This window comes from Lepidochelys olivacea (genome assembly GCF_965140295.1).
Source record: "Lepidochelys olivacea isolate rLepOli2 genome assembly, chromosome: 7".
In the NCBI taxonomy this organism is placed as follows: Eukaryota; Metazoa; Chordata; order Testudines; family Cheloniidae; genus Lepidochelys; species Lepidochelys olivacea.
In genome coordinates, this window is record NC_140417.1 from 12,072,398 (window position 1) to 12,097,194 (window position 24,797).

Genomic DNA, 24,797 nt, shown 5'->3' on the forward strand with positions numbered 1-24,797 from the left:
TTTTAAGAAAGGTGTTCCTGTATGCGTAGGATGCGTGTGCAACTCCAGGTGCAGAAGAACACACTTTACAGCCTGTCGATAGAAGGTATAGTGTGAAAAAATAAAAACATATCAGGTCTAATTGTGAATCCTTTGAAGGAATGTTCCTGGAAGACACCTGATATTTAGTTTTGACTTTCTCTTTCCAGGTTGGGCCTAGTTCCAGGCCCATGATAGCTCTCACTGACTTCAGTGGGCTTTGGCTGAGGCCCTTTGGTCTCCCAAAGCTCGTACATTTCCCACACTGTCTCACAAATAGCTACTTGGCTATTACTTTTAGCCTTATTTTTTCCCTGTACATTATTTCCTCTTTTACCAGCCAGGTCCAGCCTGTCTAAATGGAGTTTCTGATTCGCGCCCAAGTCTTGACTGAGCAAACATTGAGCTTATCGGGAGACCATGACGTATTTCCTATGAATGTAAATGCCAAATGTGGCTTCAACTTGCATTTTAAACCTCTGTTGGCTCATAAGATAACCGCCGCTCAGTGGGGTTGCCCTTGTGCAATGAAAACAGAGTCAGTCCTGTTTCATTTCGGTCAATCCATGTACCATGCACCCTTAAGGCATAAACTGGCTTAGTCAAATATTATGTATGGAACATGCATCTCAACTTCCTACCTTATAGTGGGAATGCTGCTGCCACCTGGTGCCATTCAAGAAGCTGTACCCTGGCAGCTGTTTCTCTTTCTTTGTGGCACAGAGTGGCAATGATTCTAACCTACTTTTAAAACGTTTAAATTATTTTATTTTCAAAGTCTTACATTTTCCAGTCAGCAAGATTCAAGTTCTCACCCTTTTCTCCCACAGGAAGACATTAGCATTGTGGCTTCTTTTTCTAATTTGTTTTCTTACAATAATAGGTCTGTTGGGCATCAGTTTAGAGTATTTTTCAATATTTCCATCGAAGTAAAAGTTGATGAATTGTATATTCATACATTGATGTCTTGCATTTATTGTAGAGCTAATCTTGCAAGGCCCTACGGGCTCATCACCAGCTGAGATCAGCTTAGGGTCTTGCATCCCAAAGCATTTTATAAATGGATTTTAACATCTATTGATATAGATGAAGCACTTCAACCATGACTTTAAAAAAATCCCTCTGATTGTGTAATGACAAGCTAGGTCAGCTGTGGCATTGAACCTGGGTTCCCTGGGTCGAAAAGCATGAGCTTCTTTAACAAGAGCTAAGGGGTAAACGTTTCGAAGTGCCTAAGTAACTTAGGAGTCTAAGGTCCATTTACAAAGGTGATTTAAGAGACCCAGGGCTTGCATACCCTTAAAAGTTTTACGGGTTTAATTTTATAGGATAGTCAAACCAGCACAACACTCCTATTGTAAATGCCTGAACTGGCATAATTTAAACTGGTGTAAGCAGTCTTATACATACATAACTGCACTCTTGGTTCCGCCAGTGGAAAAGTTTTATGCTTTGTTGAAAAACTGGAAAGGTGTCATCTCAAAACCAGAAGGTTTGTTTGGAAGGCAGACACGATCCATGGAAAATTTCCTTTCGTCAAAAATCCAATTTTCCATGAAAAAACAGTTTTGACAGAAAATTTTCAACCAACCCTAGTTCTAACTTCCAAAATTGCCATAGACACTATTCCCACTGATTCCAATGGAGCTGGGCTTTTGCCCTAAATGATTACAAGTTGTTCGTATGCTGCCTTCAGCTGTGTAAAGCCTCTGACGCTGGAGTATTTGCTGGATGGAAACTTTGGGAGAAGAGTTCTATCCCTGAATCACTAATATCAGACTTAGCACAACCAGAACTGGCATAGACTGCATTTCCTGGAGAAGAAAGTCGTGCTTACATTCACACACAAAAAGTTGTGGTAGGATATAAGCTTTTCTTAGCAACCTCTTAGCTGTTGTTTGTAATGAACAAAAAAATGTAATGAAGGTCTAGCATAGCCACTTGCTGCTCCAGGAACATGAAGGAGGTTTTACTTTACTTCCTGCTCCCCTGGGTCTAGAATAAGCTTGTTTTGTTGGGGGGAGGGAGTGTTGGCTTTTAAAAGGGAATGGGCACTAATTGCAAATTGATTAATAGATTTTAAGGCCAAAGGGACCACTATCATCATCTAGTCTGACCTCCTGCATAACACAGGCCAAAGAACCTCACCCGTAATTTCTACATCAGGAGCATAACTTCTGGTTGAGCTCGAGCAGATCTACTGGAAAGATCTTGATGTAAAGACTGTGAGCAATGGGACTAGTTCGTGCTGAGTTTAGGTTCTTGATTCAGAGGATTGGGAATCTGGAGTTTCATTACCGTTAAAAATGTCTGCCTTGTTTGAGATGTAAAGCTAGCTCAGACTAGTTCTGAGATCTCTAAACACTGGGGTCCCTACACTTTTAATTAGCTATTTAATGAGCTGCTAGCAGCTAGCTACATAAACTGTTTTTGAACTTTATGTTCTGAAAGTTCTATTGATGTTAACATAACTGTTCAAAACAAAGTGAATTGGGTTTTTCGAAAAGTGGGGAAAACATACAGTTTAAATGAATTGTGTGCTGGGTAACAATATAAGAGAACTCCATGTCTCTAAAACTGTACTAAGAGAATAATTTACAGAGCTGCTGCAACTGCAGCTAACATTCATGCTATGTGCATGATAGCTGACTTCCTGGTGCCCCCACCAACTCTTCCCTTCTGCCACTTGTGCTCCTCCCTCCACTTTCTATGGAAGGTTGCCACATCTTTCCTTTTTAACAATTGTTGTTGTGTCTCATGCCAGCATTTGCTGACTTTCTGGGGCCAGAGATTATTTGTACATGGCCCAGCATAGAGACATGGCCTTTGCCATCAGCCTATTGTGGCCAATTAGGCCTCATAGTTCTTAAGTTCTGATCTTTGAACCAGTCTTCCACTTCTTTGTGCTATTCCTGGTGGCGGGGGACTTGATTTTACCCTGTTGCTGCCTTCATTCTGGTGGGTGGCATCCTGCCAGCCCTCTGTGGTGCTTATATACCATGTTTCTTCTGTCTTCCCTACATCAGGCCAGCTGATGGCTGACGTCCTCCTGGCCTTCACTGTGTCCGTCTGGGTTTGTTAACTGGGTTTGTTAACTCCGCAGATGTTTTCTGTTTTGTCTCCCCTGCTGTCCTGAGTCTGTAGCTGCTTCTTAAGACCTGTGTCCAACTTCTGCTTGCACTGTTGTTGCATTTTGCCATTACTTGGTGTGGCTACTTGATGTTTGGGCTCAGACCTTAGCTATGCAGGGTGTCCTCAGTTCTTTGGCTCCTTTATTGTAGTGTGCTGCCTGCCTAGTTTGGCATTCTCTTACCTGCTTCTGTGTCCTGTCTATCACTCTTCCCGTAGGTTGCAGCAGACCATCCCTCATGGGAAGCAGAGTCTCTTGGTTCTCCAGCCCATCAGTCCCTGTGTTGGGAGGTATGGATCTCTTGCTGTCTGTTTTGCCTTTGTCATCAGTGTCTTGGCTGTCTTTACATCGGACTCGGTCATCCCATTGCTTTGTGGGTAACTGGGGGAAGATGTCTTGCACTCTAATTCCTTTTTGATGCTGGATCTTTTGACTTTTGCTGCAGTGTCTGAGCACAGTGTGTCCGGTATGCCATAGCTTGCTAAGTGTGCCTTCAGTTTCCTGATCACAGTTCTTGCCTCAGTGTTCTCCAGACAATCCACCTCCCAGAAATTGGAGTAGTGATCTACTGTGTCCATGCAGTTCTGGTCATTAAGTGTGAACAGGTCTGCTCTAGTCTTTCCCCAGGCTTGGGTTGGGGTTTCATGAGGCTGTTGTCTCCTGTTGTTGATTACTACACCCTTTGCACATCTTGCACTGTTCTGTGTATGCTGGCAACTGGGTGCCTGGCAGTACATAGGCTTTCTGGGCTGTCTCCAGCATGCCTCTGTCCCCAGGTGTGATGCATGTATCCATTTCATGATGTCAGCTCTGAAATCTGTTGGATTTCTGTGCGTCCTCTTTAAACAAAATCCCATCTTGCACAGACAGCTCATCCCTTAGCTGGTGGTAGAGAGTTTTGTCTCCCCTGTGAGCTGTGACACTTGCTCCTTGCGATCCGGCCAGTCCTGGAGTATGAACCATTTCACCATGTAGCACCCCATTCATTTGGTGCTTTGCTGGATTGCTGGGTGCCTCCATCAGAGATGCAACGGTATTGTAGCATGTTGATAGACTCTACCTTCTGTTCCACAGAGCCACCTGTGTTGCGCTGTGGAAGGTATGCCCTGCTCAGTGTACCTGCCACCAGTTGTGAATTTCCGGGATGATACCTTATCCTTACATCATAGTGCTGGAGTCTCAATAAAGTGCATTGTAATCACTGGGCTTCATTCAGGAGTGTCTTCTTCATGGTGTTTGGTAATGAGCTGTGATCAGACGGCATGGATGTATGATACACTTTACATCCAAAGGTTGAACTGATGGAATAGTTCCTTTCCCAATAGCACCACCAATAGTTCTTTTTCTATCTGAGCATATCCTCTTTCTGTGTCTGTCAGGCTTCAGCTAGTAAATGCTGTAGGTTGCTGGCATTGCATGAGTGCGGTTCCTAGGTCTTCTCCTGAGGCATCACACAGTAGCCCTAGCTACTTTGCAGGGTTATAGAGCTTCAGGACTGGTGCTGCCCTTATGATTTTCTTTCCTCTTCCAAATGCCTATTCCTGGATCTCTGACCATTCCCCTGCTGCATCATTGCTTGTTAAAAGAAAAGGAGGACTTGTGGCACCGTAGAGACTAACCAATTTATTTGAGCATGAGTTTTCGTGAGCTACAGCTCACTTCATCGGATGCTGTAGCTCATGAAAGCTTATGCTCACATAAATTGGTTAATCTCTAAGGTGCCACAAGTCCTCCTTTTCTTTTTGCGAATATAGACTAACACGGCTGCTACTCTGAAACCATTGCTTGTTAACTGTCTCAAGGATTTACAGGCTCTGGCAGATGAGTGCAGTGTCTGGAAAGATAGTTGGCCATCCCTGTAAGTTGCTGGGTCAATTCAGGGTCAGGTCAGAGTCCCTCAGAAGTCAACTGATGTTTGATAGAGGGGACTTCACTTCCCTCAGCTTCAGTCTGTCTGCATTCAGCCTAGTATTCTGCTTTCGGCACTTGTTTAAGAGTCATCAGAGTTTGTCTGGTCTCATGATCCTGGATTGCCTCTTCCTCCTACAATAAGAACGTCATCAGTTCCAATCTTGGTGCAGGAGAGTGCCTCTAGTGCATCGTTTGGTTTACACTGGAACTAGGGTGACCATATTTCTTAACATAAAACCAGGATGATCCGGGGCCCACCCGAGCCACCCACCCTGCATAGGAGCTGGGGCTGATGGGGGCTGAGTGCCCAAGCCCTGTGCCACCTGCAGCTGGGGCTGACCCCTGGAGCTCCACTATGCCCAAGGCTGGGGCTGAGCACCCAAATCACCCACATCAGGGGCTGACCCGCCGAGCTCTGCATTGCCCAGGGGGTCAGCACTGAAGGCAACACTGCCTGCCAGCAGCAAATTTCTCCACTGCTCCCTGCCTTCACCTGACCCCAGGGGAAGCAGCCGCTGCTCTCCGCTCTGCCTTGCAGCTGGGACAAATGCCCAATTTTGGTGAAAAAGTAGAGATGGCTGAGATGGAGCTGAGAAAGGGGGCCTATCCCTGGCCAAAATAGAACGTATGGTCACCCTAACTGGGACACTTCTGGGGCCAGGCTGATGCCCACAGGCACTCATACTTAATAGTACCTGCCAAAAGGTCTGGCAAAGGGTATGAGGTGGCTGGATGGCTGCTCTAGCTCCATATGCCAGAACCCCTTCGTGACATCACAGACAGGGAACACTTTGGAGCAGTGACTTGTGTTCAGTGCTCCATTGAGTGGTTTAGGATCAATGCATATTCTGCGTTTTGCTGCTTAGCAGTGTTGGTAGGATTGCATTGCAGATGGCTTCACGATCTGGCTGGAATTGGACTGCCCACTGGAATGGCACAGGTGCAAATATGGTGATAGAATAGCTGGCAGCCTTCTATGGTGCATGTATATTGAGAGGCTTTGGATCTGCTGAAGTCACACGGCCAATCTCCTCCTCCTCCTCAGCCACTGCATGTCTGGCTGCTTTGTTCTTCCTGGGGTAACTGTGATATTGATACTAAGTGATACCCCTTGCACTGTTGCCCATAGGCTGGGCATTTTTCCATCTGCGTTTTGTGGTTCTTTACACAGTACATGCACTGGACCATGATGTCTGCATTTTCAGTCAGTCTATCTCTGTCCTGGTTCTTTGGTCCCATTATCTTGAGCCTGTATGCTGCTTCTGCACTAGTGACTCTTATTATTTTGATCCTTTCCCTGGACAGTTTGGCCACCCTTGTTATTTGGAGACATTTCTCTGTGGTTAGATCTCTCAACGGCTCCCATAAGCTGGAATCACATGTTCCACAAACAATCCTTTCTGTAATTAGGGAATTTTCAATGTCTCCAAAGTTACCTGTGTATGTCACTGCTCAGCTGTGTATTGTGAGCATCTATTCCCTCAGCTGCTTTTTGGTTTTGAGTAAATAAAAAAGCCCAAACAATATGTCTCTACAGTCTCATTCTGTCTGGGGTCACAGTGCACATCAAAACCCTTTATCAGCTGTTCCAGTGTTCCAAGCATTATTCCTGGCAACAGTGTTCATTCACTTCTTGTCCTCCTGGCCCCCGCCCCAATATACTAAAACAGCTTTACCTTCATTTTCTCATCTTTGTCCCCTGTGGTCTGCTCTTTATACAGAGCCAATTTTTGCATCCACTTTTTCCATACTTGGGCAAGGTTTTTTCTCTTGAAATCCAGCATTCCTCGTGGTCTGAGTCCTTTCGTGGTTCCTGTTTGCTCTGTGTCTAGGTGCTGCTTTGTTTTCCTGTTAGTCACATTCTCTTCTTGCTGCAGAGTCTCACCAGTCTGACCACTACAGCCATGTTTCATGAACTGCATGCTGGGTAATAAGAATACAAGAGGACTCCATTGTTTGTAAAACTAAACTGGCTTTTTACAAACGCCAGAAATTTGTTAATATGACTTAGCTGAAAACAATGGCTTGCAATGGGCATGTGACCTGCACAGATAGTCACTGTGGAGACAGAACTATTTAAACTAGGTACAATATTATGTATAAAGAGCAGTTGTCAAAGTCAAAGGGTCACCTGTTCATGTTATGCACTGTGCACCTGTAATTAATGGACATTGACTTCACTCGAGATTTACAGAGGTGTGAGATCAAAGTCTGGCTCTTAGTGTCTTTCATGCAACAATTATGGGTTGTGTTAAACACGTACCCACAAGTAACTCAGCCTTATGCCAAAAGAATACAAGTTATTTTATTGATACACTAATGGGTATTTCAATACTTTTACATGTCCATCAGGCCCAGATCCTCAAAGCTATTTAGGCACCTAACTCCCATGGGAGTAAAGTGCCTAAATACTTTTGAAGATCTGGGCCATAATGGTTAAGACCTGTACTTTAAAGATGTACCATTGTGTAGAATGTGTGAAAGGTGTCCCAATATTACCTTGCTAGAACTTGTGAAGCTCAGATCAGCAAAGCTTTTATTTTCCCTGATACAAACTCTGGGTGTATCACTGGCAGAAGGTGATGAGGACGCATACCATAAATTGGAGGTGAGGTTCAGCGTTTGCTATGAGGATGAGCTTGATCCATGCATGTTTTTATTTCCTTCTTAGTTTCTGCCCTTGCGTTAAGTGTGGCACTGACGTGTACCCATGTCAGGGTCCTTATATCAACTGCTGGCTAGAAAGAGGTTTGGACTCAGTTCCCTCTATAAGGAATATGGACCTGATCCAAAGTCCAGTGAAATCAACGAAAAGACTCCCATTGAGGTCAGTATGTTTGAATCACACCTTAAAATCTGAATTTTCTTGGAAGAGCTAAACTCCTTTGTGTCATTAACCTAGTAAGGTGAAATTGAAAGAGGAATAGTGCTACAAGTCCTATCGATGGAGGCTGCTATTTAAATGAAGAAAGGTTCTTCTTTCTCTTTGCCTTTTTTGCTCTGATTTCTGATGGTCACTATAGCAACAGGAACTAGCGAAATGAAGAACTAGAGCACACACACTTCAGTATGACAAGTTCAATTTACAGCCAGCTCAGCAATGTAACTCAAATCTATGTCATACTTAATGAGAATCTATACCGCAGATCAGCCTGGGGTTTCTATGGGCTACCATGTGGGGAAACCTCAGCTTGAGTGTATCCCCTGGTCTTCCTCTTTAAGGACACCAGTAAGGGTTGAAGCATTATAATTTCATCTGGACTTCTGTCACAGCTGTCAGATGTGTCACAGATCACATGAATTTTAATGGCTTTTTTTTTGTTATGTTCCCGATTTTTGACACTTTGGGTATTTTTCTATGTGAGTGAGCTAAGGGGCAAATTTTCAGCGAGAAGTATGAAGTTAAACAGACTGGACCCTTATGGGCACGTAATAGTGACTGGAACCTGAGTAGCAGCATTACGGTGACACGAATGACCAGATCAATGGACTTGGACTCCCAAGGGTCATAAAAATTTCACAAAGCAATTAATTTGTAGAGGCAAATTGGGTTTTAAAACATAACTCAATGGCAACACTGTGTAAAACAATTAACTGCGGCATACAAAGTCTCTGTGATCTTTAAAAACAGAAAGATGAAGACAACAACAAATGTTGCATGTGACCAGATGGAGTAGTATCAAGTCACTAGCAGAGAGTCACTAGCTAATGATGGGATTGAATTAGTATTCATACATTTGTGTTGAAGAGACTATGTTAATATCAGTGTTAAAGGTATAGAGCATACTTAGGTACAGAGCATACTTTTCAGAAGCCTGAGCAGACTCAGTGAGCAGAGTGCTTGTGGCAAATAAAACTGCTGTTATTGCATGCTTTTATTGCATGCTACAGTGATGGGTATTTTTTGCCGGGGTTCCGTGACTTTTGCCCTTTTTCATCATGCACAGCCAGTGCATTCTTGACGTGGTCAGATTACTGCCATTATGGTCAGGGAGAAGCCACTGTTAGTTTTAGAGTGGGTCGACTGGTGCTGCTGTTGACACTCCAATTTCATACTCATTCAGGCTCTGATCCTGTAACTGGACCTGTGCATGGTGCCTCTGCAGAATCCCATTGACTTTAAAGGGGTTCCACAGGGAAGATGGGATCTGCCCATATGGAACAGATGGCAGGATCAAGGCTTCAGATATCATGGTGAGGGCCATTGTATAAGAAACTGAATAGAATAGAATATTGCTGAACTAAGGAGGGGTTGACTTTAGAGAAAGGAGGTGGGGTGTGTGTATGTGTGGGAACATATGAAAATTAAGAGAAAATTTGGCAACCCAGATGTATGATGTTGCCATTCACAAACATGCTAATGTCCCAGTGGCTTCAAAAGAAAGTGTGTGTGCATGACTATGAACCTAAGAGTTGATGAGAGCCCTCCATTTAATTTGACTGGCTCTTCTGGATCAATAACCCCCTTCATATATACAATGACCAACAAAGGAAGAGGAAGGAAACTCTCTTGGAACTGGCTTGTAAATAATGAAACCAGCTGGAAGTTGAAAGACAGATGTAGAATTTCCTATATTTATGCTGATGCAATCACTTTTCTTAACTGATACAAAAGTATTCTAATTAGGTTCAAATCAACTTGATTTTAAAGTAAACTGAAAACTGTTGGATTCTTAATTAAAGCCCTGCTACTAAGAGGTGCCGTGTACCTTCAACTTCCACTGACATCAGTGGGAATTATAGGGTGTTCAGCACCTTACAAGCTCAGGCCCAGGGATTGGACACTGAGGGTTGGGTGCTCATTTAATGATTAAAACATATAACAGTTTGTTAAATACAATATTACATTCACTGTTGGGCCTGTAATTCATTATGACAAGATGCAACCTGGTGTAATGTGTCGTTAAAAGACAGTGTTTTGCGGGGCCCAGTATTGATATATTCAAATTTAATATGAGGGAGGAGACAATGATCTTAGGGTTAAGGTGATGGACTGGGATATAGGTGATCAGCATTCAATTTCTGGCCCTGTCATAGACTTTGTATGTGACTTTGGGCAAGTCACCTGATCCCTCTGTGCCTCAGTTCCCAGGCGTCTGTGTGAATGTTGCAGCCCTTTCACCTTGACTTTTTCTCAGTCTTGTATATTAAGATCTTTGGAGCAGGGACTGCCTCTTACTATATTTGGTTAGCGCAGTGAAGCCCCAAATTCAGTTGTTGCCCCCAGGCACTACCGTAATACTCATAATAGATATTATATACAGTAATGCTCTTGGGCTAGGCTGCTGGGACTTAGCTTTTGTACATAATCATGGGCTGATTTAAGAGGGATTTTTTATGCAACATTATGTTTCAAATGGGGCTGTTAGACTTCAGATTGTTTTGTGGCAGAATACAATGCCGCAAAGTAGGGCAGGTCCTACAGAATCAAGATGCCAGACAGTCAAAGGGAAATCAGTTGTTGTAAGGTAACCATTAAATAATCAGAGCTCAAAAGGGCTTATATAAAAGCTGCACAAAAACAAGAATGGCTTTTTAGAGACTTGGTTAAAATACACGCTGCAAGCACTAAAGTAATAAGGCTTCCGCAATCATTGCAAGACAATGTTTACTATATAAACATGGTTGACGGATGCTGTCTTAGTAACCAGGTTGCTAATTGTAAAGCATACTTATTTCACAGTGGTAGTGTGTTTAGGCTGTGCTGTATGTGATCAGAATTAGGGTTAGATGTTCCATTTAGACACAGCCATGTGCTGCACTAGCTTAAGGGGAGCTGAGGGAAAGATTGCACCTGATTTAAAGCTTACTCACCAGCTTTACATTGGCATAAGGCCACTGAGTTCAGGGGGACCACAGATTTATACCAATGTGGATGAAAGGAAAATCAAGCCCATGGCGCCAAAGGGAGGCAGGGCCCCATGACAGTCTCCCTGCTACATAGAGGGACTGAACATTACACTGATGGCATCTGTCACACTGTGGTGGGGGCCCTCATGTGCAGTGTTTGGCAGTGTCTGAGACCACTGTCCCTAGGTGGCTGCTTATTACAAGGCCGACAGGATATAATTAATTCAGCACAGTGATTTCCAGCTGTGTTTCGGTGTGTCTGCATGCTGGGAGGTGGAGCTTTGACACTTCAGCAAACTGCTGTGTGAGTATGAATACATTTTGCATGAGAGTTATGGGCATGAGAATGTACAGGTCATGATTCACCAACCTGGACAATGTCGCTACAAATTGTCTGTCTGCTTGGAGTACAGCTACGCTGCAATGTAAGCCCAGGGTAAGTGGGACTCGAGTCAGATGACCAGTGTTAGGGAACCATGGGCTTGAGCATCTCCATTGCATTTTAACCTTAGGTAAAGGATTTTCTGACCCTGCTCGAAGATGGGGGTCTGGTGTCCACACTGCAGTGCAGAAACCTGTGTCAGAAGTAACCATATCCCGGAGTGCCTGGCAACCCCCCGTGATATGCAATGTTACTGCTTTAGCCATAGGATTGTGGTGCACTATGGGAAAATTCTGCTGCCCACCGTCCACGTTACAAGAAGTTTGAACTGCCCACCAACAAAGCCTGCTTTGAGCAGTCAGTTAGTTCTGTGACCTCCCAGCTACCAGAGCCAGCAACATGAAGGAGGCGCCTTTTGACAAACTTCTTTTGCCTGAGCTTTCACTCCTTTGTCAGGAAACTGGCAGAGCATCCATGAGGTGCTGGTGGACCGTTTTCTATCCCACCAAAGGCACCTGACAGATTTCCTGATGGATCTGCAGGAGGAGGCAAAGGAGGAAGAGGAGTACCTTGGCATTGCAGATGCTCACTGGCAGATGTTGCGCAATATAATTGGCATAGCTGCTGATGCCCCTATGTAACCCGCCAGTTCTGGTAGTAGGGCCACCAGCACAGAGTAGTGGGACCACATCATCATGCAGACCTGGGATGCAGAACTTTGGCATGAAGAAAACAATATTTCTGGCGCTTTGTGAGCAGCTTGCCCATGGCCTCCAGCATAGAGAGACACACATAGAGGTCACCCTTGCCGGTGCAGAAGCGCGTTACTATAACTATCTGGAAGCTGGCTATCCCAGACTGCTATAGGTCTATAGCCAACCAGTCTGAGGTTGGAAAGACACCTATGGATAAAGTGATGGCCACAGTAACTGAGGCAAGCAGGTGGGTGGTTTACTCCAAGGTTGGAGGTATTAAAGTTATTCCAGAGGTAATTGCTGGCTTTGACAGAATGGGGTGTCTTAGCTGTGGTGGGGCTATTGATGGGACTCGTGTGCCCATAGTTTGCCCTCCTCAAGAAGCGACTGAGTACATAAACCGGAAAGGGTACCACTCCATTGTTATGCTGGCGCTAGTGGACCACTGAGGCAGATTTATAAATGTCAATATGGGCTGTACTGGAAAAGTTCACGCTGTCAGAGTTTTTTGCCACCTGGGAGTCTACATTCATGGATCGGCTGGGACGCTGTTCCCACCAAATGACATTGATATTCATGGTGTTTCTGTCCCCACTGTTATTCTGGGGCCCCCATGTGCCCTCTTTTGACCTAGCTTATGAAACAATACCCTGATTTCAGAGACCCTGGCCAAAAAAAAAAAGGTTTAATTACACTCGCAGCAGGTGTAGACTGGTTGTTGAATACGCTTTGGGCAGACGCAAATCATGTTTGATGTTTACAAAGGCCTTTGGGAGCCAGTGTATTGAATGCGGTCCACATTGTTGTGGCTTGCTGTGCTCTTCACTGGTTAATACTCAACACAGTCCTCCTATCGCTGCATTTCCCCTGGCCCCAAGTTCTCCTTTCCCTTCTTTATATGTTTAGCCCTCACTTGGGGGTGTACGAGGGGCAGGGGGGTGGAGGTTTTCACCTGAGAGGTGTGGAAAAAGGAAGGCTGCACAGGGTTTAGTTGCCCTGCCCGACTGCTCATGAGTCCTGAATACTTGGACCACCCTGACATGGAGTTGTCCAAACTACCGCTGGGCGGAAGTTCCATTGCTGTGGTGTGGGAGAGGCAGCAGGGGCCGGTTGAGCTCTGTCCTCCTCTCTTAGCTAGGGGACCATATTTCCCTATACTGAATATGGGACACCTGCTAAAATTACTCGTATTCAAGTGAGTTCAACCGCAATCAACCAGATTGACATCAAGTTGACTGAGCCCCTGTTAAAAGGAAATACTGCGTGGTTGGATTATTTTTATTTGCCTTCTTATCTTTAAAGCTTTAGGGTTCACACAGGGAGGGTGACACACACAGCCCTACAACCCGCAGACAGACAGACAGACAGACACACACACTCCCATACATGTCTCTCACACAGAGGGGGTGACTGACTGACCCAACCCTCCCTGCTTGGCACTGTCTGTCCTCCATACCTGGCTGGGCCCCTGGGACGGACCCGCCTCTCCTGGTGCCACGCCTTCCCGAGACAACACATGGGGGCAGGGGGAGGAACGCAGGCTCCCATGTCCCGCCCCCTGATTTCTGCCAGGGTTCACACCAGAATGTGGCCAGCAGCAGCCTTTCTGCGCTGTGCGGGAGGGAAGGGACGGGAGCAGGAGCCCCTTCCTCTCCTTGTAGCTGGAAGCATCTTGTCTCTTCCTGCCCACACAGTATCAAAAGGCAGCTAACACCTCTAGGCTGCTGATGGCCACCGACATAACCCATCTGCTTCCTCTCCCCAGGCTACAGCGCGGGCAAGAAGGGGTTAAGCCCTACATTGTGCACCAGGGCCCAGGGAACCTGACTTCAGGGGCTTCAGCAAAGCCGGCCAAAGAGGTGGCTTAGCAGGGGAGTGGCTTAGAGGACGGAGCAGCCCTGGGCTCCCTGAGGGCAAGACACAGGGAAGGCAGTGTGTGTGTGTGTGTGAAGAGGAGGCTAAGCCACTGCCGTGGAGTCCTGCAGGTTCAGGATGGCAACAGGCTGGAAATCGCTCCCCCCCACCCCGCCCACGCCAGACCTTAGCTGAGGGGCTGAGAAGCGTCCCCGTGCCAGCACTGTGCAGGGCTTTAGCACGGGCAGGGCTCGGCTCCTCCTGGCCAGCGCCCCGGGCCAGAGGGTCTTGGGCTTTCCTGGGGCACCGGCCCAGGCAGAGGCAGTGGGGGAAAGAAGGAGCCTGCCAGCCAGGCTGTTGGTGAGCTGAGCGCTCCGACCAGGGGCTGGTTCTCCACACAGCCCTGGGAGCAGGATGCGCCCCACTGGTGGAGATGGGGAGGGGAAGGGGCAAAGCAGGGGGAGGACAGTAAGAGGGGGAGCCTGTAAAGGGCCGATGGGTGGGCAGCAGAGGTGACGCATAATTGGCTGCTGCCTGGCACCTGCCCGCACTTACCAGCCACCACAGCGCGCAGCCAGTGCCAGTCGGAAATGGGATGACGGGGGACAGGACCATGCTGGCCAAGAGCGCCTATGCAGCGGGGTTTGTGCTGATGGAGAGAGCGGCCTGGCCCCACTGCTGCATCTTTGCCCCGCTACCAGCCCCATCATCGGCCAGTGGACCCCGCCACTCATCGCTGGTGGCGGGCAGCTCATGGGCAGGGATCCAGCCAGCAGCAGGAGCTGCCAGTAGTAGCGGGGAGGAAAACAGAAAATTCAGGACAATTTGCTTGTTTTTAAGAAAAAGTCAGGACACCTTCAGGAGGGCTTAAATACAGGACTAACCCTTTTAAAAAGGGGTCATCTGGTCATCCTCCCCTTAGCCACCATTCCTGGGCGACATGCCATTGGTCCAGTCTTTTGTTCCTCTTCTTCTGATGCTGGACCTGCTGGTCCACCCTCTCAAGAGCATCGACCATAACTTCATCATGGAAATGCTTCCTGCTGGGACGGTCCATGAGGATACATCGGGCTAGGGATTGAGTTCCTGACGAACAGCAGGCAGTATGGGTTGCGTGTCCTGAAACAGAGCCTTATTGTTTAACGTAGCTACGTGGAGGAACACAGACACAATAAGTCTGGAATCTGAAGCACATAAAATGTAACAGCTCTAAAGTGAGCCTGCACATACTGTCAAGGGGAGACGTCAGTGCTCACGCTGACTCTTGGCACAGCCTTGTTAACCGTAGTTATAGAAGTGCAGAGGCAATGGTAAGTTTAAAATTAAAACCTTTACTCTGCTTCATAAACGTTTCATAACTAATTGCCATCTAGGGGTGTATTGCACCCTGGCTGCAAAAGGCTTTTGCTGTCATTTCAGGCTGTTCATATTGTGGAAGACATAACAGCTCTTGTGGTGGCAGAGGGACATGCTATTCCAAGCTGCTGGAGGGGACACTTGCAGTATATGCAGCAGAAGTATTCAAATGAATAGTGGCTGAACAGCACATTTGTAAGTGGGGTGGACTAGTCAGCTATACAGAGGGGCCTGAAAGAGCTATACCCTCTTCCCACAGTGTGACAAGCTATCTGGAGTTCCTGCTTCAGCAGAAGTTTGCAGCTATCAGCAGCCAGGATTGGGACAGAAGCCAGGAGGAAATTGACATGATACTGTGTTAGCATCTACATGGCTTTCCCTGCAACTTTCCTCCACCTCAGCATGGATTACCTCTAACTGAAGTGGACGAGTTTTGAAAATATAGAATACTGTTTCCCAAACACACACTAACAGGCAGCTGCATAGACCCAGGAGGAGCGATTGCAGAGTGGCATATTTCTAATTAGTGCAGGGAAAACAAGAATGACTGTAGCAAATCTCTGTGATTTACCAGTTAAAATAACTTTTGCAGCTGTGTATGAAAGTTTGCAATTCCGTGTTGCCATTTTAAATTCCACACGGTGGGCCGGTTGGGGAGATGCCTAGACGTTATGATACAGTCTGCCATTAGTGGCCAAACACTGGAAGCCAGGACATAACCATTTTTCCATTGCTTCTTAAAGCTGAAATCCCGCCCGTTACTGTAATAATAAACTTTGAATTTGAATTATACACTTCCTGGGCTCTGGGGTGACTTCTGTGTCCATTGAGTTCTCTGTCACCCCAGGAAGGCAGAGGGTCCATGGCTCCCCACAGTTGCCCAGGCTCCCCGCGCTGCTCTTACCCAGGCCAAGCTCCAGTTTCTGGCCTGGCCAGGGGGCTTGGGTCCTGGGGTAGGGGGCCAGGAAAGTGGGAGGGCCATGGCCCCTTGGCCTCCCCATTCCATCACCCCTGGCACATACTCCACACTGGCTCTTGGCACTAAGATTCAGGAGGTTCCAGATCCTGGCATACTCTCACGTGCATAGCCAGCACCCCAGAAAGACTATCACATATGCACAGTTTAAGAGCCATTTCACAGCCTTTCCCTTACACTTACTCAGCGGATACCAGCTCACTGTCTCTAAATCATCATCAAAGCATTAGAATCCTCTCGTATTCCACTTCTCTGCTGACAGTATCCTCTCTAATAAAAGCCCTGTGTCCTGCTGTTGACGTAAGCTACGCAATTCTGCACGGAAATGAAGCACACTGCATCCTGACGGCACACATGTGCCTCTTCCCTTTCCTCACACACAAGAGGGTAGAAAACATAGATCTCCTCCTGTCACAGTCACATCTCTGTTACAGACCCCAAAATAATCCATGGATCTCACCTATACACCTCTACCAAGCAGAGCTAACGACTGCCTCCACCGTTCAGTACAGCTATATCTGACAGTGACCATGGTCATTTTATCTGGAGTGCATGCCGAGACGCGCTTAGCCTGCTCTCGTATGCCAGCTTGCGGCTGACAACCTGCTTGGTAATAAGACCCCAGTGCCCTGCTAATGAGATAACATACACAATTCTGCCTTGAAATGATGCATAGAGGCTCCTGAAGGCACACATGCAGCTCTTCCCTTTGCTCATTCACACTGGCGGGTGCAAAATATAGCTCGCCTCATATCCTCCTGACACCTCAAAGTAACCCACACCTGTCCTCATATCACAAACACGGTGTTACCAAACAGGCCCAGATACTGCCTCCACCATTTAGTGTCCGTATGCCTAACACCTAAGGCACTGACTGCAACCGGCACGTGTGCAAATCAGTCCTATTAGCTACTGCCGGCTCTAGGAGAACAGGGTGCTGCGTGGCTGGGGTTCACTAGCGGAGTTGGGGGATGCCATGCCTCCCTCACTTTACCCCGCAACCTGTCTTGCCTCCCCTACCATCCATCCCCCTACCCGTAGCCCCAAGCCCCTCTCCCCTTATTCTCCCACTCCTCCACCCCCTCAGACCTCTCCCATCTCATGAAACATTCGCGTGGCTAATTTTTTCCCCAGAGATTTTGATTACGTTTCACCCAAAGTGAAATTGCCAGCCAACAGCCTCCAGCCACTTAGTCCAAAATTCTGTTTGTCTTCGGTGGGAAGTGTGTATGGAACCTTTCAGGGAAGGGCGGGGGAAACTGCTTTTTTGAGGGGTGGGGCCCGGGGGGGTCTGTAACTTGGGAACCTCCTGCTCAAAGGACTCCAAATGTAGGTCACTAACCCCACGTTGAATCGTCCCGAGGCATAGCAAATTTCAAAGCACTCCAACAACGCATGCCAATATTAGAGGACGTGGCCCAGGCGACCTTTAAACAGGTATCATTTGGCAGCTTCAACTATCGTGATGTTCCTGTGCCACTATAATATGGACACACACACACAATTTCTGCCCACCACCTTAAGCGCAGACTCCGTGGGTGCTCTGGGGCTGGAGCACCCCCAGGGAAAAAGTCGTGGGTGCTCTGCACCCACCGGCAGCCAAGCTCCCTGCTCCTCACCTCCTTCGACCCTGCCCCCTAGCGTGCTGCGTCCCGCTCCTCCCCCTCCCAGCACTTCCTGCCCCCCCACCCCGCCTAACAGCTTTTTGTCAGCACTTAGGACTTTCTGGGAGGGAGGGCAAGGAGCAGGGACCTGGCTCGCTCAGGGGAGGAGGCAGAGAAGAGGCGGGGACTTGGGCAAAGGGGGTGGAAATGGGGCGGGGACTTTGTGGAAGTGGTGGAATGGGGGCAGGGTGATGGTGGTGTAGCGGCGGGGGAGGGGGTGTCAAGCATCCATTGGGCAGAGGGGAAGTCGGCCCCTATGCCCACCACCACCAGTGTAATCCTTTGAACCAAACACTGATAAATATAGCCTGAAACAATGACTTTAGCGAACTCTTTTTTCCCACATGAGATTATAATCCAAATTATATTGATTGAAGATTGAATTATATTATAAGATTGAATCCAAAATTGCTAATTTTACCATTTTTGCGCGTTTCTCATTGCTCCTCCAACCCAGGTTCCCTTCCCTCTGCGCGCTCCCTGTTGTGAACGGGAGCACTACAAATCAAGAGGATAATCGTCTTGAGAACAATATCTCAGCAGGCGGATATCATGCTCTCTCCTTAGCTGCGACTTGACTGTGTGTTAGTTGCTAACCAAAAAGCAATGGCTTCTAGGAGGCCAAAATAGAGCTGAATCTACCATGAAAGTTGCAAAAAGGGAAAAAATAGATTTTTTTCCCCACTCAAATTTTTGCCAGTGTTGCTTTTATGCTGCCAACTTTTGAGCAGTACCTGGTACCTATATTTGCAGCTGAGTGCAGGGATTTTTGTTCAAGTAACTCAGGTTGTGTTTAAAGTACAATTATTGCAACATTCATTCTTGTCGTGTGTCACAAAATAACCGATTGTTCGTAATAACTACTGCTTATTAGAAGATTAGCATTCACGGAGGTGGTGGGATTTATCACATTTGAAGTTTAATTGGGAGATGTGAAAAGAGGATTCTGTAAAAGCAGGGTTAGCACAGGGAGGGTAAAACATCTGCCAGCAGCGCTAGCTCACTTTAAAACTATAACCCCAGCAGACTTGCAACCCTAAGGTCAGATTAAGTTGAATCCATCTAATATCACATTTTGGCCTCTCTCTCTCTGATCTCCTCTTGGATAGCCTTGACATTGTCATAAATGTAATGGTGCCAAAGCTGAACTCCTACCTTTCTGACCAGTGTCCGCCTGCATTCTTTGTGTCACTGTTACTATCGATGTGAGTCTTCCCGTCTCTGAGGTCCGTAACCTGCGGGGGGAAGGGGAGGTCATCCAACTCCTTCCTTTCCATTGGCCCACATGTCCAGGCACTGTCCACATCCTGACACTTCTCCTTGCATCACATTCTAACGTCTGATCATTTCTTTCTGTCCATACTACTAAAACCTTCATGTAGGCACCCACCACCTCCTGTTTGGCTGACTGTGACCATCTCCTCCTAACACCCACCTCACCACACTCCAGTCTATACTAAATAGACAGCTAAGGCAACTTCCACACCTTTTTGCCTCCTTCCACCTACTCATGTTTTCCACTCCAACAAATTCAAGTTTCTTGTGCACCTTCAAAGGCCGTTAAAACTCTTCCTCTTCCTGCCCTCCCCATGGCCCATCTCCTCTGTAGCATTAACAAAGCTGATCTTAATGCCCATGTATCAGCTTGACCCTCAACTATCTCTATGCTTTTCTCAATGTGGCCCTTTCTGCTTCCTTGAACTAATACACATGGTTCCTTCCTCCTTCAAATCCTCACCTTCCTTAAGACCCACACCTGCTCTGATGCCTGCAAGAAGTATGTGAGTAGTTCCATAGTTTTCATAGGCACGTGCTCGCTACCTGGCTGAATTGGATCACTGGACCCATTCTCCTTTCTTCTCTCCCTTCTATTGGCTACTATACTCAGTTGTTGCATCTCATTTCAGATTAGATTGTAAGCACAATGGAGTCTTTACCCTGGTTGGAACCACTGGGTATTATTAATATTATTCACAGTATCATAGGAGCATTTTGAGAATCTAGAATGGGCCCTTTTATGAACCAAGATTACACAGGAAATCTGTAGGGACTGAAGCCAGATATCTTAAATCCCAGTCCAGTGCCCTAGGACCTGATCTTTAAAGGGACCGGGGCACCTGCACATGCAGGTTGGCAGATAGTAGAATTTTCAATTGAAATTCACGGGAGTTAGGTACCTCAGTGCTTTTGAAAATCTCACTAGGTGCCTACCTGCATCTTTAGAAGCCTCAATTTCTTTAACAATCTGTCTCCCTTAAACACAAGATTATCTTCCTTTCTTGTCTCGTCATAATGGGTTTGTTGCTTTAAATTTGCAATGCAGTGGTGAGCAAAGGATTTCCGGCATGTGATTTTTTCCCCCTTAGTTAATGGGAGGCATGTGACTGAAACCACACACGTTGCTTTGAAAATCCACCTTCCAGGTTTTAAGGTCCATTCTGATCTTCTGTCCGCTTCATGTTCCCCCCCCACTCTTTCAGGCTCTATGATCGTCAACATGAAAAGCACTCTAAAATGGTCTTCTTTGGCTCAATCCAACAGTCCCACTTTCATTCCTCTGTCTCAGAATCTCTGAGGACTCAAGGGAAAATTTGTTCACCATTGTTCTCTTTTTTATTTTTATTTTTGAGTGGTCTAAAGTTTTCCAGCAAAACCTTAAATCACGCTGTGCACATTTGCCAAAAGACGAACAAGTTCACACATCAGGGGCTCCTTACAGTCCTCCATCCCACCACAAATGCCCTGTGTACAACCCTCCCATCCCCCTTTATTTCAGGGACTCCCTACAGCCCCTCCCAAACCATACCAGGGTTTTCCATTCTCTTCTCCTCCACATGCCAGTGGCTCTTTATGTCCCCCATTCCTCCCCTGCATGCCTCATCCTTACCCCTACCTTTGTCATTTCTTTTTTGGGAGACACATCTTTCAAACTGTTCTGGGACAAGAGGAAGGGCAGATCTGAGATGGGGGTATTGTTACGCTGGACTGTGTAAATATTTGACATCAACCAGTACTTTGATCTATAGACAGCTACAAAGAGAGTTAAACTGCTGGCTCTGTTAACCAGCTGCCAGGGGTTGTGTGTGTTCTGATTTCCCCTATTGGGGTTTTCCATTTTTCACCAAAATCAATAGAATTCTGCCCACTGATGCTTAGAACATTCCCTGACATTTTGAAATTGATCAGATGCAGCATTCAAAAGTTATGTTACAGACAAACACATAATTGCCAATAGGTTGAGTATTAGGCTGTGCTTCACTTGGCCAATAACTAACCATCTAAAAGGGGGCAAGTCATAAATATAAAGGGAAGGGTAAACCCCTTTGAAATCCCTCCTGGCCAGGGGAAAGCTCCTCTCACCTGTGAAGGGTTAAGAAGCTAAAGGTAACCTCGCTGGCACCTGACCAAAATGACCAATGAGGAGACAAGATACTTTCAAAAGCTGGGAGGAGGGAGAGAAACAAAGGGTCTGTGTGTCTGTCTACATTCTGTCTTTGCCGGGGATAGACCAGGAATGGAGTCTTAGAACTTTTAGTAAGTAATCTAGCTAGGTACGTGTTAGATTATGATTTCTTTAAATGGCTGAGAAAAGAACTGTGCTGAATAGAATAACTATTTCTGTCTGTGTATCTTTTTGGTAACTTAAGGTTTTGCCTAGAGGGGTTCTCTATGTTTTTGAATCTAATTACCCTGTAAGGTATCCCTCCCCCTGATTTTACAGGGGGGATTTCTTTATTTCTATTTACTTCTATTTTTTATTAAAAGTCTTCTTGTAAGAAAACTGAATGCTTGTTCATTGTTCTCAGATCCAAGGGTTTGGGTCTGTGATCACCTATGCAAATTGGTGAGACTTTTTATCCAACATTTCCCAGGCAAGGGGGGGGGGGTGCAAGTGTTGGGAGGATTGTTCATTGTTCTTAAGATCCAAGGGTCTGGGTCTGTAGTCACCTAGGCAAATTGGTGAGGCTTTTTACCGAACCTTGTCCTGGAAGTGGGGTGCAAGGTTTTAGGAAGTATTTTGGGGGGAAAGACGCGTCCAAACAGCTCTTCCCCAGTAACCAGTATTAGTTTGGTGGTGGTAGCGGCCAATCCAAGGACAAAGGGTGGAATATTTTGTACCTTGGGGAAGTTTTGACCTAAGCTGGTAAAGATAAGCTTAGGAGGTTTTTCATGCAGGTCCCCACATCTGTACCCTAGAGTTCAGAGTGGGGGAGGAACCTTGACAGGGCATCATTAACATTTAATATATTAAAGCAGCCTAGCCACTCAACTGCCTGAGGTACTGACAAACAATGCCTTACCTGGTGAGCTGATGGTTACAGAATGACAACAAGCTCCATTTGCAGGCTCGCTGCACGAACAATCCAAGTCAAGATGGCAGAACCACCAGGTCAGAGTTCCTGAGGGATGGGAAATGAAAATTCTCAACCTACCCATTAATTTTCAAACACCTTTTAGTTTGGAGCTAGTTGCATGTTTCTGAACTGGACCTGCTATTTTACAAAGTAGTTGGTTATTTTATTTTCCTTGACTTTAATTTATATTTGCAATACGTAAAAAAAGAACAAAATTCTGTCAAAGTTTTTGATTTGTACTTCAGTTGCTGACATGGCATTATGATGATATTTTAGGTCCTAGGAACAACTCTGATGTTCTAAGTGACAGTGGTAGACCAGAACTGGTAGATCCTACCCGTAAGATTACGCCAAGACATTCAGCTCAAGATTTGTTTAGTTTCAGTTTCACCTGAGTTTTACTGCATGCACAGGTACAACACAGACTGACAAGGGCACTGGGCTCAGATTCAGGAGTTCTAGGTTCAATTCCCAGGTCTACCATCGACATCCGGTGTGCCCTTGGGCAACTGTTAGAAAGACAGACCTCCTAGAAAACTACCTGCCCCCCCAGGCAATCGCCACCCCCAAATAAAATTCCATCCTGACAGCTGCCACTGTCCCATCCCCTATATCTCAACCCAAGAAAAGCCTGGGAAAGTGGATAATGTGTCCTTAGGTCACTTAGGCCCAGAACTTTAAAGGCATTTAGTTGCCTATTTCCTATGGAAATCAGAGTTAAGTGCTTAAATACCTTTGAGGATCTGGGCTTAAACCAAGACTTTGCTGAATGAAGGCAGGAAGCAAGTTGAAGAGAAAAGGATCCTTCTTCAAAAATACCCTGCTTCCAGGAATCTCCCTTTGGCACCATTTACAACTGCTAAACTTGTACTTATACCTTTATTCTGCTTTTGGGGGGGAGGGCAGAAGCTTGTAGTCTAAAACATAGTTAAGCCCCATACAGAACATATTGAACGAGAAGCTGAAAATATGCTGAGGGACTATGAAGTGGAAAGACGAAAATGATGAGGTTTGTTAATCACCAATAAAAGTAGTGAGGAGCATAGGAGGAAGATGACTGTAAAAGTCCATCATTCAGTCAAGCCAACTACCATGCCATTTAATGGTATTCATCCAAAGTCACTTGATAAAACACTAAAATTAACAGCCCAACTAATAAGTAAGTGAGGTCAAACAAGTGAGCTTTCAGCCGGAATGTGATAGCTAAGGCTATGTCTACACTGCAGTCTTAAATCGACCTATGTTAGGTCGGCTTACAGCCACCACATCACATAATTACCACTTCTGAGCCTAACCAATTCACTATAGGTTAATGCTATGAGCGTGGCCACATATCTGTTGTTCAACGGCAAATAAGTGGCTTTGGCATTATGCCTAAGTTCCTAAAAACATTCGCAAACCTGATGTGATCACCATTGTTCAGTGTGTCACAGGAAGGGATGGCAGCTCTAGAAACAGGTGTGTTTATTAGCAACAGCTGTGCCTCTGGGTTACTGAATTTCAGGAAGCTTTGTGGTACTCAAATGAGTGCCCCTGTTGTGCTGACAGGATAACTGTTCTGAGACTGACTCTGTCCATCAAGACACCATGCTGAAATGAAATGGCCATCATCAGCTGAACAGTGGTCATTCCTGATTGACTGGATAATTGAAATCTGAATGGCGGAATATTTTACAACCCAGAATTGAGGCACTAGGCCCTGGGATGCTCCATAGTCAATCTTATCACAAGCACACAGTGTTGAGGAAAGCACATGACAGTATCATAACTTCTGATTAGGAGTACCTGTGGCACCTTAGAGACGAACACATTTATTTGAACATAAGCTTTCGTGAGCTACGGCTCACTTCATCGGATGCATCCTTATGCTCAAATAAATTGGTTAGTCTCTAAGGTGCCACAAGTCCTCCTTTTCCTTTTGCGAATACAGACTAACACGGCTGCTACTCTGAAAGGTAACTTCTGATTGGCATCCCTAGAGCTCCACTCAGTGTCAAAGAACTGGTGATTCCGGCATGTTTGAGCATCGTGTGATATTTGGTGGCATGTGTGTACAGACATCAAGAAAAATGGCCCTTTTGCCCCTTGAGCACAAATGGCAAAACCCCCCTTCTTCAATGACAACAGCTCTGACCGCACCCAGCAGCCAAAATGTTCTTGGCGTTCCTCCAACTGCCTCTCAAGTTGCCAAAAATGTCCTTGTTCTACCTTAAAAGTCACTACTCCCCCTCATCTCCCAACCCACCTCCACCGTAACAAGGACCCCACTGCCCAAACTGTCTGTCAAAAACTTGTCCTGCTCCTCCCAGTGACAGGAACTATTATCTGGCAACATCCTCCCCTTCTCCCAGAAGACGAAATGCCCATCAGGTCTGTAACATCCCATATGGTCAAAGCTTTGTGCCTTCAGAGCTCTGGCATCCAACTTTGGGAGCTTGAGCATCAGCAGAGGTACAGCCCGTTGGGAAAGCCGCCAATCTTTCAAGCACTGCAGGATGGACGTGGGCAGCATTTCAGGGAGAAACTGAGGACAGGAACATGGGAGTCGCTGCTGTGAGTTTGCCAGCAGTCAACCTAAAAGGAGACCAGCTGCTCCTTTGGGCAAC